Raw genomic sequence first — 15,232 nt, forward strand, 5'->3', positions numbered from 1 at the left:
CTATTATTATTATTATTATTATTATTATTATTATTATTATTATTAATGAAAATGAAATAATCACCATTTCCTTTGATTTTGTTTGATTTGAGTAGACATACATTCCTTGTCCAAATGTTTGTGGACAACCGTTGTAATGGACGCATTTAGCTACTTTAAATTGCACCCATTGCTGACACACACACAGCTTGTTTAGTCCCTGTAGAGAAGTACTGCCAATAGAGTAGGACTTTCTGGAGCAGATAAAGAGGGGTATAAAGCCCCAGCATTGAGGAGCTGTGGAGCAGTGGAAGAACTGTGTTCTCTGGAATGATGGTGGTGGAGCTCCATCCAGTACTTTTGGATGAGATGAGTGGGGAGTTGGGGGTGATGAGGTGGGTTGGTGATCTTTATCCAGCATCCTGACCTTACTAATGCTCTTGTCGCTGGATGCAATCAAATTCTCACAGCAATGTTCCTCCTCCAAAATCTAGTAGAAAGTCTTCTACTCTGGACAGTAGAGACAGTTACTCCAACAGAAGCAGGATACCTTTGATTTCGAAAGAAACAATGAATGAGTGGATGTCCCAAAACTTTTGTCAATATTTATAAATAACTAAACACAAAGTAGATCTACTATAAAGATGATTTTTTAAATTATCTTGAACATGAAGATAAAAAATGATAATAATTGTCTGTATGTATTTTCTGTTTATAATAATAATAATAATAATAATAATAATAATAATAATAACGTCTGTTTGTAATGAGACAATAGCAGAGATCAAGCAATTACAGAGTAGCCCATTACAGACAGCAGTACAGTACCAGTGTTAGACCAGTAGTCTAATGAACTGCTGTGAATGGACAGTCCAGTGAGAGAGACGGCGTCACGTAAAAGATCTGCGTTCAATTATTTCTGCTTCTCTGATCAAAGCAGAGCGGAGGAGAAGCTCGCTGGTGTTTCTGCAGATGCTAAAACAGAAGAGTCGCCATTTCATCTCTTCGATTTCCCTCAGAGGCGCCTTCAGTGCCACTCGTTATAAAACACAAGTCTTAACTACTTAGAGAGAACAAGCGAGCCACAGGTCTGGAGCAGTGCGTTCTATCCTCGCCTGATCACTGCAGTTTTATTGGTGCCAAATTTAAAAGCCCAAACCTCCAAAAGCGCAGAAAACAGGCCTTGTTTAATTCAGCTTCTTAACTGATGGTGGTGTTTTCGTGCTGCAGGCGTTTGCACAGCTTTCTCGTTCCTATCATACAACACCGAGACGGAGCGCTCCATAACACTACTTCACGGGTGAAATTAATTGGGCCGAGCACTCCTGAACAACTCTCTCTCCGTCTCTCCGACTCTCTGTATCTGCTTAAGTATCTTGTGATTAGATTATCTGTCATCTTTAACCTGCTATTTTTAATCTCCCCCGTGGAAAAAGCTGGAGTTCTCACCCTCCCCAGCCTTTAGCTGTTGTGTACACGGCTGGCCTGTTGTGTTAAGTCACAGCCCAGCAATGAAAATTTGATGTTGGTCACAGTTCAAAGCTTTTTAATGGCTTTAATAATGCACTCATCCAGCAAAATGCTTTTCTTCCTCAGCTGAAATAATCACGTCACTGGAACGGTGGTGCCGACGACTGCACTCCTTAAACACAGCAACTACAGCTTCTCCTCCAGAGGCTTTAACACATTAGAGTCCAGCGTATCGTCGGGATTCAGGTTTAAAAGGTTTAAAAGTACATTTTAATGATGTTGGCTGTAGAGTGATGGTGTTAGATGGAGAATAGTGGTGTTAGTTGGAGAATGGTGGTGTTTAATGATGTTGGCTGTAGAGTGACAGTGTTAGTTGGAGAATGGGGGTGTAAGTTGGAGAATGGTGGTGTTTAATGATGTTGGCTGTAGAGTGATGGTGTTAGATGGAGAATAGTGGTGTTAGTTGGAGAATGGTGGTGTTTAATGATGTTGGCTGTAGAGTGACACTGTTAGTTGGAGAATGGGGTGTAAGTTGGAGAATGGTGGTGTTTAATGATGTTGTCTGTAGAGTGATGGTGTTTGATGGAGAATGGGGGTGTAAGTTGGAGAATGGTGGTGTTTGATGATGTTGGTTGGAGAATGTTGGTTGGAGAATGTTGGTGTTTAATGATGGACAATGATGCCATTTGATGGAGAAGTATGTTTTTTTGCTGGAGAAGTATGGTTGGAGGTTTGTTGGAGGAGTATGGTGTTTGATGGAGAATGGTGCTGTTTTTAGGGGATGGTGGTGTAAGCTGGAGAATGGTGGTGTTTAATGATGTTGGTTGGAGAATGGTGGTCTTTGCTGTAGACTGATGGTGTTTGGTGGAGAATAGTGGTGTTTGTTGGAAAATAGTGGTGTTAGTTGGAAAATAGTGGTTTTAGCTGGAGAATGGTGGTGTTTAATAATGTTGGTTGGAGAATGGTGGTGTTTGCTGTAGACTGATGGTGTTTGGTGGAGAATAGTGGTGTTAGTTGGAGAATAGTGGTGTTTAATAATGTTGGTTGGAGAATGTTGGTGTTTAATGATGTTGGCTGTAGAGTGATGGTGTTTGATGGAGAATAGTGGTGTTAGCTGGAGAATGGTGGTGTTTAATGATGTTGGTTGGAGAATGGTGGTGTTTAATGATGTTGGCTGTGGTTCTGTGGAGAGATGGCGTTCGATGGAGATGTATGTTTTCGATGGAGAAGTATGGTCGGATGTTTGTTGGGGAAGGTGGTGTTTGCCTGTAGGGTGATGGTGTTTGCTAGAAATTGGGTCTCTTAGAGAATTGGATTGTTTGCTGGAAATGACCGAAGGGTCATCTTTGATGAAGAATGATCTTGTGTTTGTCAGTGGTGAATGAATGGTGTTTATCATTTGATGGAGAATAGTGGTGTTTGGTGAAGAGTGATGGTGTTTGCTGGGGAGTGATGGTGTTTGCTGGAGAGTGATGGTGGTTGGTGGAGAGTGATGGTGTTTGGTGGAGAGTGATGGTGGTTGGTGGAGAGTGATGGTGGTTGGTGGAGAGTGATGGTGTTTGGTGAAGAGTGATGGTGTTTGCTGGAGAGTGATGGTGTTTGGTGGAGAGTGATGGTGTTTGGTGGAGAGTGATGGTGGTTGGTGGAAAGTGATGGTGTTTGGTGGAGAGTGATGGTGTTTGGTGGGAAATAATGCTGTGAAGAATTTCCTTTTTTCTCGCAGACTGGAATGATTGAACTTGGGCAACGCTTGATCTGAAGTAACCCACCCAGTGCAGCGGTCAGCAGTCAGCCCACAGTTCAGTGTGTTACAGGGAGATTGTCCCTTTACACTCAGTTCAGCTCACATGTGCAAAACAGCAGCTCTACCCCACTAAAGCATGTGCTGGGGGCTTCCTCTTCACTGAGCATCTCCATCAGAGCACACCAGTCCTGCTATAGCAAAGACACACTGCCCTCAAGTGGCCATTTATACTGGGGAGGATTAACCCCTTATAAACTGAGTTCAGAGCTGTATTTAGTTCTTCATCTTAACTACTGAACATCTGCTGCTATCTCAATTAAACTGAAGACATTCCTGAAGAAGGAGACACTGACTGTGTGGACTGATGTTTGGTGACCGCTTTGGTCTCCAGTCTCCAGCCAGGTTCGTTCTGGTGTAGTCAGCTGACGTGGACAGCTGCCCAACCAGCATTCTTCTGAAATCAAGAGCATTAATAGAAGCTTTGTCCTCCTTTGCTACAGGTAACAGTCTCTGCTCTTCTGGAAAGACTTCACCTTAGGTCATGGAACATTGCTGTGAGCACATTTTGATTGCATTCAGCCACAAGAACATTAGAGTGGCCTGGCACACTAGTAAAAAAGGTTGGTTAGTGAACCAGTAGTTTAGTGTAAGACCTGGACAACTGGACGCTTCAATGGTTCTTTCCTTGGTTAGAACTTTCTTCATTCAGTTGGTGGAAAACCCTTTGTAAATAGATATATACACCAATCAGCCATAACTTTAGAACCACTGACACGTCTTCATCTACACTGGCTCCTGATATGTCTACATATCAGGCAGCGAGCGAACAGTGGGTTCTTGAAGGCGATGAAGGTGTTGAAGCAGGAGACATCAGCACTTTGACAAGAACCAAACTGTGATGTTCTAGACGTCTGGGTCAGAACATCTCCAAAACATCAGTGCGTACACAAAGTTCTCCAAGGATGGACAACTGGTGAACCGTCAACAGGACCATGAGCACCTAAAGCTCATTGATGACCATGGAGGTCCCACTTCACAACTTACAGGACTTGCTCTTGGACACTACTTGATACCTTCAGAGGTCTTGTGGAGTCCATGCCTTGAGTAGGACCTACTCATTATTATGCAGATGCTATGGCTGATTGGTGTATAGCACAAGAAGGTTCCAGTATTGCCAAGAGCCAGAGAACGCTTTATACTCCTCTGGCCAGCGCCTGGCATTGGGCAAGTTGACCTTAGGACCATGAGCTCACTCCCAGCTGCGTACTGGATCATTAGCACTGTAGCTCTGGTGTAACGCTGAAGAAACAAACCTCAGACACCCAGCACTCAGCTCTAGGCTGATCAACTCCATTTGAGACTAAATTGGATTTTGCATTGTACCTCCTGCCTCCACCCAGAGCAGATTCTGAGAAGACCTCACTGCTCTTGACTTTGTGTAGTAAAGTGCAAGGGTCAGAGGAGGTGATCAGTCTGTCGCTAGCCGTGCGACGGTGAATAGGGCCTCTTTCATGTCCATAGCAACGCAAACGGAAGGTTTCCACAGCAATGCGCCCGGAACAGCTTGTTCTGAACGCGGCTGTCAGCTGGATGACTCATTTAGCACGTCCTTGCAGTTTTAAAGGGAGTATTATTCAGATGAAAGCACGAACGACTAGAAAGTGTGCACCTCAGACAGCACAGGCTCGTTCAAAACAGCTGAGATGGTGGAATATTAGAGACACCTGAAAAAAATGGATACTATATGGACAAAAGTATTGGGACACCTGTTTATTCATTGTTTCTTCTGAAATCAAGGTTATTAAAAGAGTTGATCCTGATAAGGTCCAGATAAGAAGACTTTCTATTAGATTCTGGAGCTGTGAGGATTTGATTGTATTCAGCGATGTTGAGTAAATTGACGTAACTCAATTTTGGGAGATGGTCCATGCCCCAAAAGCCTTGCACCCTCTGCCTCCTCGTCTTCTCTCTTTTTCACATTTTTCTCGCCTCTTTCAGGGGGGTTTCGGCTTTATGCACACACTGTTCCTACCTACCTCTGAGTTTAACCCCCTGATTGCAGACTTCAGGAGCGTAGGACATACTAGCAAAAACAGCGTTAGTGAGGTCAGGATGTTGGATGTTGATGATCACCACCCCACCTCATCATCCCCAACTCATCCCATCCAAAAGTACTGGATGCAGCACCACCACCATCATTCCAGAGAACACAGTTCTTCCACTGCTCCACAGCTCCTCAATGCTGGGGGGCTTTATACCCCTCTAGCCCACACCTGGCATTATGAGGCAGCATTGAGCCAATAGGTTTATGATGTTTATCTGCTCCAGAGAGTCCTATTCTATTGGCAGTACTTCATCTCTACAGGGACTAGACAAGCTGTGTGTGCATTTACACATCTGTGTCAGCAATAGGTGCAAATGAATGCTGCATCCATTAGAAGGGGAGCTCATTCCGATATACTCTGAAAGTCAGGGGTTCTGTACAGGTATAGTTTTGCCTCGCCAGTTTTTAACAGTGCAAATGTACTCTCAAAGGTGCAGCATGGTCCATGTTTGTACCTTTTAGAGATTTTAAAGGTTTCCCAGGGGAAAGGTCCATTTTCAGAGTGCGTCAGAGAGCTTTTTGTGGTTCGGGATAAAAGCATGACGTGCTTCTCCTGCATCCACAGCATCTCTCACTCTCTTGTGCTAGAAAATTTCACTACACCAGAAAAGTCTAAATCTACACTCAGGTGAAGGTATTTTATTGGATATTTTCCAAAACAACGACTTGGGAAGAAAAACAAAAGTAGCAGCACCTTAAAAGAACTGCAGCGAAGCTTCTTAGATCATCCAGCCTCTCCAGCTCAGGAACTGAATAGTGTTCAACTCTGTTCTTCTCTGTTTGAAACCTGTAGTGTAAAATAAAGCTCTGCAGCTCCAGAGTGAGAGGAGTGATCTACTGTAAAGCAGCTCCAGAGTGAGAGGAGTGATCTACAGTAAAGCAGCTCCAGAGTGAGAGGAGTGATCTACAGTAAAGTAGCTCCAGAGTGAGAGGAGTGATCTACAATAAAGCAGCTCCAGAGTGAGAGGAGTGATCTACAGTAAAGCAGCTCCAGAGTGAGAGGAGTGATCTACAGTAACGCAGCTTCAGAGTGAGAGGAGTGATCTACAGTAAAGCAGCTCCAGAGTGAGAGGAGTGATCTACAGTAATGCAGCAGCTTCAGAGTGAGAGGAGTGATCTACAGTAAAACAGCTCCAGAGTGAGAGGAGTGATCTACAGTAAAGCAGGAGCTCCAGAGTGAGAGGAATGATCTACAGTAAAGCAGATCCAGAGTGAGAGGAGTGATCTACAGTAAAGTAGCTCCAGAGTGAGAGGAGCGATCTACAGTAAAGTAGCTCCAGAGTGAGAGGAGTGATCTACAGTAAAGCAGATCCAGAGTGAGAGGAGTGATCTACAGTAAAGTAGCTCCAGAGTGAGAGGAGCGATCTACAGTAAAGTAGCTCCAGAGTGAGAGGAGTGATCTACAGTAAAGCAGATCCAGAGTGAGAGGAGTGATCTACAGTAAAGCAGCTCCAGAGTGAGAGGAGTGATCTATAGTAAAACAGCTCCAGAGTGAGAGGAGTGATCTACAGTAAAGCAGCTCCAGAGCGAGAGGAGTGATCTACAGTAAAACAGCTCCAGAGTGAGAGGAGTGATTTACAGTAAAGCAGCTCCAGAGTGAGAGGAGTGATCTACAGTAAAGTAGCTCCAGAGTGAGAGGAGTGATCTACAGTAAAGCAGCAGCTCCAGAGTGAGAGGAGTGATTTACAGTAAAGCAGCTCCAGAGTGAGAGGAGTGATCTACAGTAAAGCAGCAGCTCCAGAGTGAGAGGAGTTATTTACAGTAAAGTAGCTCCAGAGTGAGAGGAGTGATCTACAGGAGCCGAACCAACACACCAAACTCAACTCAACCTAAAGAAGAGAATCAGGAGGTCTCACTGATGGACTGAGGTAGAAGTGAAAGTGTCATCCATCTACTCCATCTACCCCCACAAGAGTGAAAGAGCTGCGACCTGGCCCACTTAAGGATGGACTCCACAAGACTACTCAAGGTGCCATGTGGTACCTGAATGCCAAGACTGTCATTAGCAGCAGATCCCTTATCGTGTACCGTACGTTCTGAGGTGGGACCTCCATGAACATCAATGAGCCTTGGGCACCTACTACCCCTGTTACTGTGCTCACTGGCTATCCTTTATGAAGTACCTACATACTGAGCACTGCATAGCTCCAGACGACCTGCAGCCTGTCATTATCTAGAACATCACAGTTTGGTTCTTGTCAAAGTGTCTCAGATTTTTACGCTTGTCCATTTTTCCTGCTTCATCACCTTCCTCACCTTCATCACCTTCAAGAACTGACACCTGTTCACCTGCTACCTAACAAGTAGATCCACCCACCCCAAGATCATCATCGTTCTTCACTTCACCTGTGAGTAGGTGGTTTTAATCTCGTGGCTGACCAGCGTATGTTTCAGTGATAGTGCAGCTCAGTAAAGTCGATGTGTCCAGAGCTGTGGTCAGCTGATATCAAGCTGAACCATCAGTAGAGCTGCAGTGAGTCTCTAGCTGCTGCTGTTTAGAGCCGGACAGGCTTCGGCGAGGGCTTCGCTGTGGATGTAGTGAGTGTTTGGATTAGATGATGCTACCTGAGAATACAGCGACCATAAAGAGTGTCTGCACTGCTTCCCACACTGAGGCCGTCGCCATGGCAACCGGCCCAGAAGTGCACAGAAAACTCCTCTCCGCCGAGCCGGTTTACAGCAGATAGATCATTCATACAGGTAATGTTCCAGCTGATTAACAAGAGCCGGACACCACCAGAGCGCAGGGAGAGATCGGATACAATGTGCTTCAGTAGAAACACCTAATGGATCTAATCCCAGATTTCTTTACAGTGGTGGTGAACGGACCCCCGGCGTCTCACTGACAGAATCACCATCAGACACCCCATTCTAGCACTGTGGGTACACCTTGGTTCTGGATGGATTTGACCCATCAGTCGAGTCTTTTATCAGAAAACTGTTTAAACCATTTAAACCAGTATCAGAGTCGACGTTTCCCATAATTCTGCCTTAAACCCATGTTTTAACCTCGGGAATCCACACAGATAAAAGAATAGATTTGAGCAATAATTCAGACACTGATTGATTTTTATACAAAATATTGAGATCAGACGTTTGACATATCTCACTGCCTTCCACATGTTTCCCTCCAGAGGAAGTGACACTTTATTAGAACTGTTTACAGATTTTAGACATAGACATAAAACATTTATTTATTAAATTACGGAAAATACATATTTGTCAGAAAATTAAAGATAATGTAGATAATTAAATAAAATATATTCTGTGCAATTTTACATAACTGTTAATAAAGCAAACACACAAAAAAAGACTTTACTATTTTATGTAAAATTCAATATCAATGTCAGAATCAGGAGCTGGAGACAGTTAATAATGTGTAATGTGTAGATCAGTTGATATTTGATGCAAACATTGTACCTAATATATACATTAAACATTATTAATAGTAAAAAAACACATATAGTCTTATTATTTACAATCCAACTCCACCAGTGAACCTACACATGTCTTTACAAATTATAATGAATAATACACATCTGTCTTCATAAATGATAATAAATAATACACATCTGTCTTTACAAATTATAATAAATAATACACATCTGTCTTTATAAATTATAATAAATAATCCACATCTGTCTTCATAAATTATAATAAATAATCCACATCTGTCTTTACAAATTATAATAAATAATACACATCTGTCTTTATAAATTATAATAAATAATACACATCTGTCTTCATAAATTATAATAAATAATACATATCTGTCTTTACAAATTATAATAAATAATAAACATCTGTCTTTATAAATGATAATAAATAACACACATCTGTCTTTCTCTGCATTTTATTTAGCAATTCTGAAAATATGGTAGAAAATAAGTATTCACTGAGGACTACTTTTCTGCTCAACAATCTTCACTAGCAGCATAAACAGATTCAGTACATATGTATTTTTTAACATTAATTTAAATAATAATAATAATAATAATAATAATATAAAGACAACATATATGTATATATATATATATATATATATATATATATATATATATATATATATATATATATATATATATATATATATATATATATATACTACACACACTGCAGATTCATACTGGATTAAAACACAATGTCCATCACAAAAACCCTAGCCCTATTTATTTATTTTTTTATGATGGTGGAATTTACCTGTTATAAGCATACCTGGAAAATATACAATACAAATATAAAACCCTATGCTGATTTTTTCTGCCTTGCCTACTACTATAAACTGTACAAGCAGTATCCCACTTTCCCCACTAGATGGAGCCAGAGCTCTGAATCAGTGGTGGATCACGTTCTGCTGTAATCCTGTAATTATGTACACAGTTTGAACTCTGAGTAAAGCAGTGGTTTGTTTGAGCCCTGGCTTTAAGAGAAAGTAGATCACTGTATCCCCACTGTCCTGAACGAGTTCTGTGAGATGATGGTGAAAACCCAGCCGGATCTGGGATGTTCTGAGTTGTTTACAAGATGAACAGTCACTCATCTGGAAGTGTGTAAGCAGGATGATCCAATCCAACATGATGCATGTTGAGCAACTTCTCTGGCTTTTTCTGGTGTTGGAGCTTCTTGATCTCTGGCTCTGTCGGTCTGAGCTCAGCCTGAAGGGAAGGCTGGGAAACTGAGGCCTATAGCATTAGGCTGATTGTACACAGTAGGTTACACATTCAGACGGGAATGGAAACGTTTGACATGTTTTATATCATAGATTTAAGTGAAGTTCTGATGGATTCACAGTAATCTGACCTCTACTCCAGCCAGTCCGGTAATATTTCATTAATATTCATCCTCTAATTTCTTTTTCTGGGTATAATTTTGTTCTGTTTAGTTGTTTCACACACAAGCGATCTTTCTCCTGTGCCTTAAACTGAGCTGCAGTACCTCAGTTCCCCAGGAGAGCTTCTAACACCAGACTATGATGCTCGAACTCTGCTGCACCACAGACAGAATCACAGCCACATCACATCACGCGGTGATAAATCACTAAGAGATGCTTTAACTAAAATAATCAATAGTGTGTCAGTCTGACGGACATCAGCCAGAGATGGTAATATTACTCTTCCTGAAGCAGGAGTTGCATCACCCTGTACATCAGGGAAAACTGTGCTTGTGTATGAGTGTGTGCAATAAAGTGTGTGTGTGTGTGTGTGTGTGAGGTGTGTTTCAGCTTTGGGCCGTCTGGGCAATCCGGTCATCTCTGTGCCCTCAGATGACTCTGGACAGAAGGCATGAGCGTTTTCTTCTTCTTTTTCCCTCACTGACCTTCATCCTTCCTGTCCATACCCTGCCCACACATTCCTGTTTGTCTTCCTGTGGCCATGAGATCGCTTCCTTAAAGAAACCTCTAGAACCTGATCTGTGGTTCTACTTAGCATTATGCTTTACCGTCACACAAAAGCCCGAACTCCTTCTTTTCTGCTGTTTTTCACTTTTCTCCATTGCATGATGAACGGACCAATAGAAATGCTCTGAAATGTCTTGGAATAAAATCTGTTTATATTATAATCTGATTTTCGTTAAAAGTTAGCAAGGTTAGAAATGGCAATTATGGAGAAACAAGATTTTACTGTGAGATTCATACTGGATTAAAATGAATCCTTAATTATGAGTCTATTAGACTTAAAAATTAAACATGTCAGATTCATACTGGGTGAAAAATCACAACACTGTTATTACTGTCAGACTGTAAAACTACACACTGATTCATACTGGATTAAAGTTACTCCTTATTTATTACTGTCAGACTGTAAAACTACACACTGATTCATACTGGATTAAAGTTACTCCTTAATTATTACTGTCAGACTGTAAAACTACATTCATACTGGGTGAAATATTACTACACAACTATCACTCTCAGACCATAAAAACTAAACACATGTCAGATTCATACTGGATTAAAACTACTCCTTAATTATTAGTCAGACCATAAAACCTAAACACATGTCAGATTCATACTGGATTAAAGCCCCAATGTCCATCACAGAAACCATGTGCTCCAGCTCTGCTGAGGCTTTACTGCAGCTGTATTGTTCAGCGTCTGTGATTTACGTACTGTTTTCATCCCAAAACAAAGCCTGCAAAGGTTACAGCTCCTAAATAGACACTTTACGGACGTGACCTGTGTTATCGTTTACGATCTGCTATGTCAGCTGACACAGCTCATAAATTAAGGGACGACACAAAGGAAAGCCTTTGTGGTCTTCTTAGGAGGCCTGGCAGGAAAGTCTTTGGCTTTCTGTTTCCTGGAGTAGGAAAGACTAAACTGAAACGAGGGATTTCATTAAATTTGACCTCATTTCTCATTTTCTTTAGGTTTGGTTAATTCTGATAATATACTTTTAAATATTAATAATATAAATACATATTAAATAATAATTCAGGAAAGAATATGTTGATGTAATATCTTTTATTTATGTGGAAATGACACACATATACATATCCAGTAAATTCAATGTACCACTTTTCAGTGTAAACAAGAGTATCAGGACTAACTCAGGAGCTGAGTGAACTGATATGAGAACCTTTATTTATAATTAAAATTTAGTCATATCTAAGTAAATATTTAAAATAAATACTTAAACGTAGTTTTTAAATAATGGTAACATTTTAAAACATACAGAGCAGTCTTGTACGGCCCATATGTGGAATGTAAGCTGCTGGTCTTACTGGTTGGTTAGCTCGGTCAGGTCGGTCATGCTGGTAGACTAGCCTGGTCGTTTTGGTTGGTTAGCTTGGTCAGGTCGGTCATGCTGGTAGACCAGCCTGGTTGTACTGGTTGGTTTGCTCGGTCAGATCGGTCATGCTGGTAGACCAGCCTGGTCGTACTTGTTGGTCAGCTCGGTCAGGTCGGTCATGCTGGTAGACCAGCCTGGTCGTACTTGTTGGTCAGCTCGGTCAGGTCGGTCATGCTGGTAGACCAGCCTGGTTGTACTGGTTGGTTTGCTCGGTCAGATCGGTCATGCTGGTAGACCAGCCTGGTCGTACTTGTTGGTCAGCTCGGTCAGGTCGGTCATGCTGGTAGACCAGCCTGGTCGTACTTGTTGGTCAGCTCGGTCAGGTCGGTCATGCTGGTAGACCAGCCTGGTTGTACTGGTTGGTTTGCTCGGTCAGATCGGTCATGCTGGTAGACCAGCCTGGTTGTACTGGTTGGTTCGCTCGGTCAGATCGGTCATGCTGGTAGACCAGCCTGGTTGTACTGGTTGGTTCGCTCGGTCAGGTCGGTCATGCTGGTCATACTGGTTGGTTAGCTGGGTCAAGTCGGTCATGCTGGTAGACTAGCCTGGTCGTACTGGTTGGTTAGCTCGGTCAGGTCGGTCATGCTGGTCATACTGGTTGGTTAGCTCGGTCAGGTCGGTCATACTGGTAGACTAGTCTGGTTTTACTGGTTGGTTAGCTTGGTCAGGTCGGTCATGCTGGTCATACTGGTTGGTTAGCTGGGTCAGGTCGATCATGCTGGTCGTATTGGTTGACTATTGTTTGTCTCATATCCGGAAATGCAACACATTAACACAGCATACCATATCACAACATCAACCTATTCAGCCTACCACAGTTTAGCCCCGCCCATTAATACTAAACTATGGGCCTTCATCCTTCTAATGGCTCTAATGCCTCTATCAGCACTGGACCCAATAACAAAAGCCTGTCTGAGGGGCAGGGATAGAGGGAGGTTAGAAACAGACAGTGTGGAACCCTCTGTGTGAAGAACTCAAGGTTCCAAAGTAAAAGCTTGTCCTACTTCCAGCTAATCAAAACCTCAATGAAGTGAACTGTCATTTCTCTCTGATTAGTAATCATTCTAATTCAGTCAATTACAATTATACACACCGCTCCAAATGCGTCTCACCCCATTTAGCAGAGGCATATCAGACCGAGCTGCCACTGTAATTCCCACTGCAACCAGCTCTGTAATTACAGCCCAGTCATTACTGCCACGGCTGATCTGGAGACTGTTATTTCAGTCTGAGTGTCCTCAGAGAACTCAGACTATCCTCAGAACACCCTTAATACACTCGGCTTCTCTCAAAGACTGCAGGGCTGTACAATCTGTGAAGGACTCTTTTATATCTGGTTTCAGATTAAAAGAGTTTGATGCAGTATGTAAAGACTTAGACTGTCCATAGGTGGAGAGTAAACAGCAGAAATGGCCAGAACCACCCCGCCTGCAGTGGGCACGCACCCCTCATTTAAGGTCAAGTATGAAAGAGTGTTACGGCCTGAAAGCACAGTGCAGCTGTTTCTGGTACTGTGCCTTTAAGGCTGATACAGGCCAGTGTAAGTGTGTTCTGATTGGCTGCACAGTGTTAAGCCCCATTTGTAACAATATATATATATACATATATATATATATATATATAAATGGGTGGCGCTGAACTACTATAGGCTGAATATGTAGACCTATACATGCTTTTGAGTTCATCACAAAACCTTGATTCAAAACAGGCTGTTTTTCAGAGATCAGTTCATTAATATGGACTGTATGGATTAGAGATTGACACAAACTATTTTAATCATTTATAAATTGTTTTTTTTATGGATATGGCCCTAGGTGTTGTGTTCATGTAAAATATAATTATTTAGTGATGTTTGGAAAATGAATTTGAACTAAAATAAACTGTATTATAATTTATAAAATTCTAAAATTCATATTAACAGTAATATATGTATATATTCTTATATTTTCTAATGACAACAAATCAGCTTAATCTACATGCAGCACTGTTAGGTTTTAGGCCCCTAACCTCAAGTCATTTCTCTCCGAGAGCTTTTACTGTAGCAGCTCCAGATCTCATCAGAACAGATAAAGCAGCTGAACATGAATCCAGTAAAAAGGAGAAACAAGAGCTTCTCATTCTGAAGAAAGAAAGTAGTGAGATCTTGTCGGTGAGCTAGTCTGAAGAAGAACAGAGCTCGGTTCCTCCAGGGTTCTCCTGGACGCCCCCCAGTCCAGCCAGCACAGCGTGGAGGATGTGTTCACCTCCATCAGCAGCAGCAGCAGCAGCAGCAGCTCACCTGATTTACCATCATTAAGCCCTGATTTACCACCAAACCAGGTGCTGATCTGAGGAGAACTCTAAATAACACTAGACTCCATGAGAGAGGAGAACTTTGGAGATGTTCTAATGATGAACACAGTGATGGAGAACCTCCACCACTTTCTGTAGGAGTGTTATTATTAGTGTTTATTCTAATATCAGTCATTTACTGAACTGATAAACACTTACTGCCCGGATCAACAGCTAAAACCTCTGTCCAGTAACTACTATTAAGCCACTGTAGATATTAGTAGGTATGAGACCCCCACACGGCCCCTTCCACAAACAGAAATGACCCCAGCTAAAAACATGACCGCTGTGCAGTGGCCCTCGGGCGCGGCCCTCACTAACGCCTCATTTTTGTGCGCTCTGACTGCATCACATGCCAGCTAAATTTAGAGGCGTAAGCTGTGGCCAGCTGCTGCACTGGAGCTGGTTGGGATGCCACTGAGAGGAGGAGGATGGTGTGTGTGTGTGTGTGTGTGTGTGTGTGTGGGAATAAGGGGGCAAAGCTGGGTCCCCTAATCTGGGGCGCTCATGCGGGGTTAAACCCCAGTACAGCGAGAGAGAGAAAGAGAGAGAGAGAGAGAGAGAGAGAGAGAGAGAGAGAGAGAGATGGCAGCTTTAGAGTGAGGCTCTCTAAACATGCCAGTGACCACTGACTACTTACCACACACACACACACACACACACACACACATACACACACCGCTTATTTAACCCTTTGTTCTGTGTGCATTCCTGTGAGGCAGAAAGAGGAAACTACAGCCATGTATTGAGAAGAGCAGGACATAGCAAGACAGGGGAGGGGGCTGTGTGTGTGTGTGTGTGTGTGTGTGTGTG

This window comes from Salminus brasiliensis, chromosome 19, assembly GCF_030463535.1.
Source record: "Salminus brasiliensis chromosome 19, fSalBra1.hap2, whole genome shotgun sequence".
In the NCBI taxonomy this organism is placed as follows: domain Eukaryota; kingdom Metazoa; phylum Chordata; class Actinopteri; order Characiformes; family Bryconidae; genus Salminus; species Salminus brasiliensis.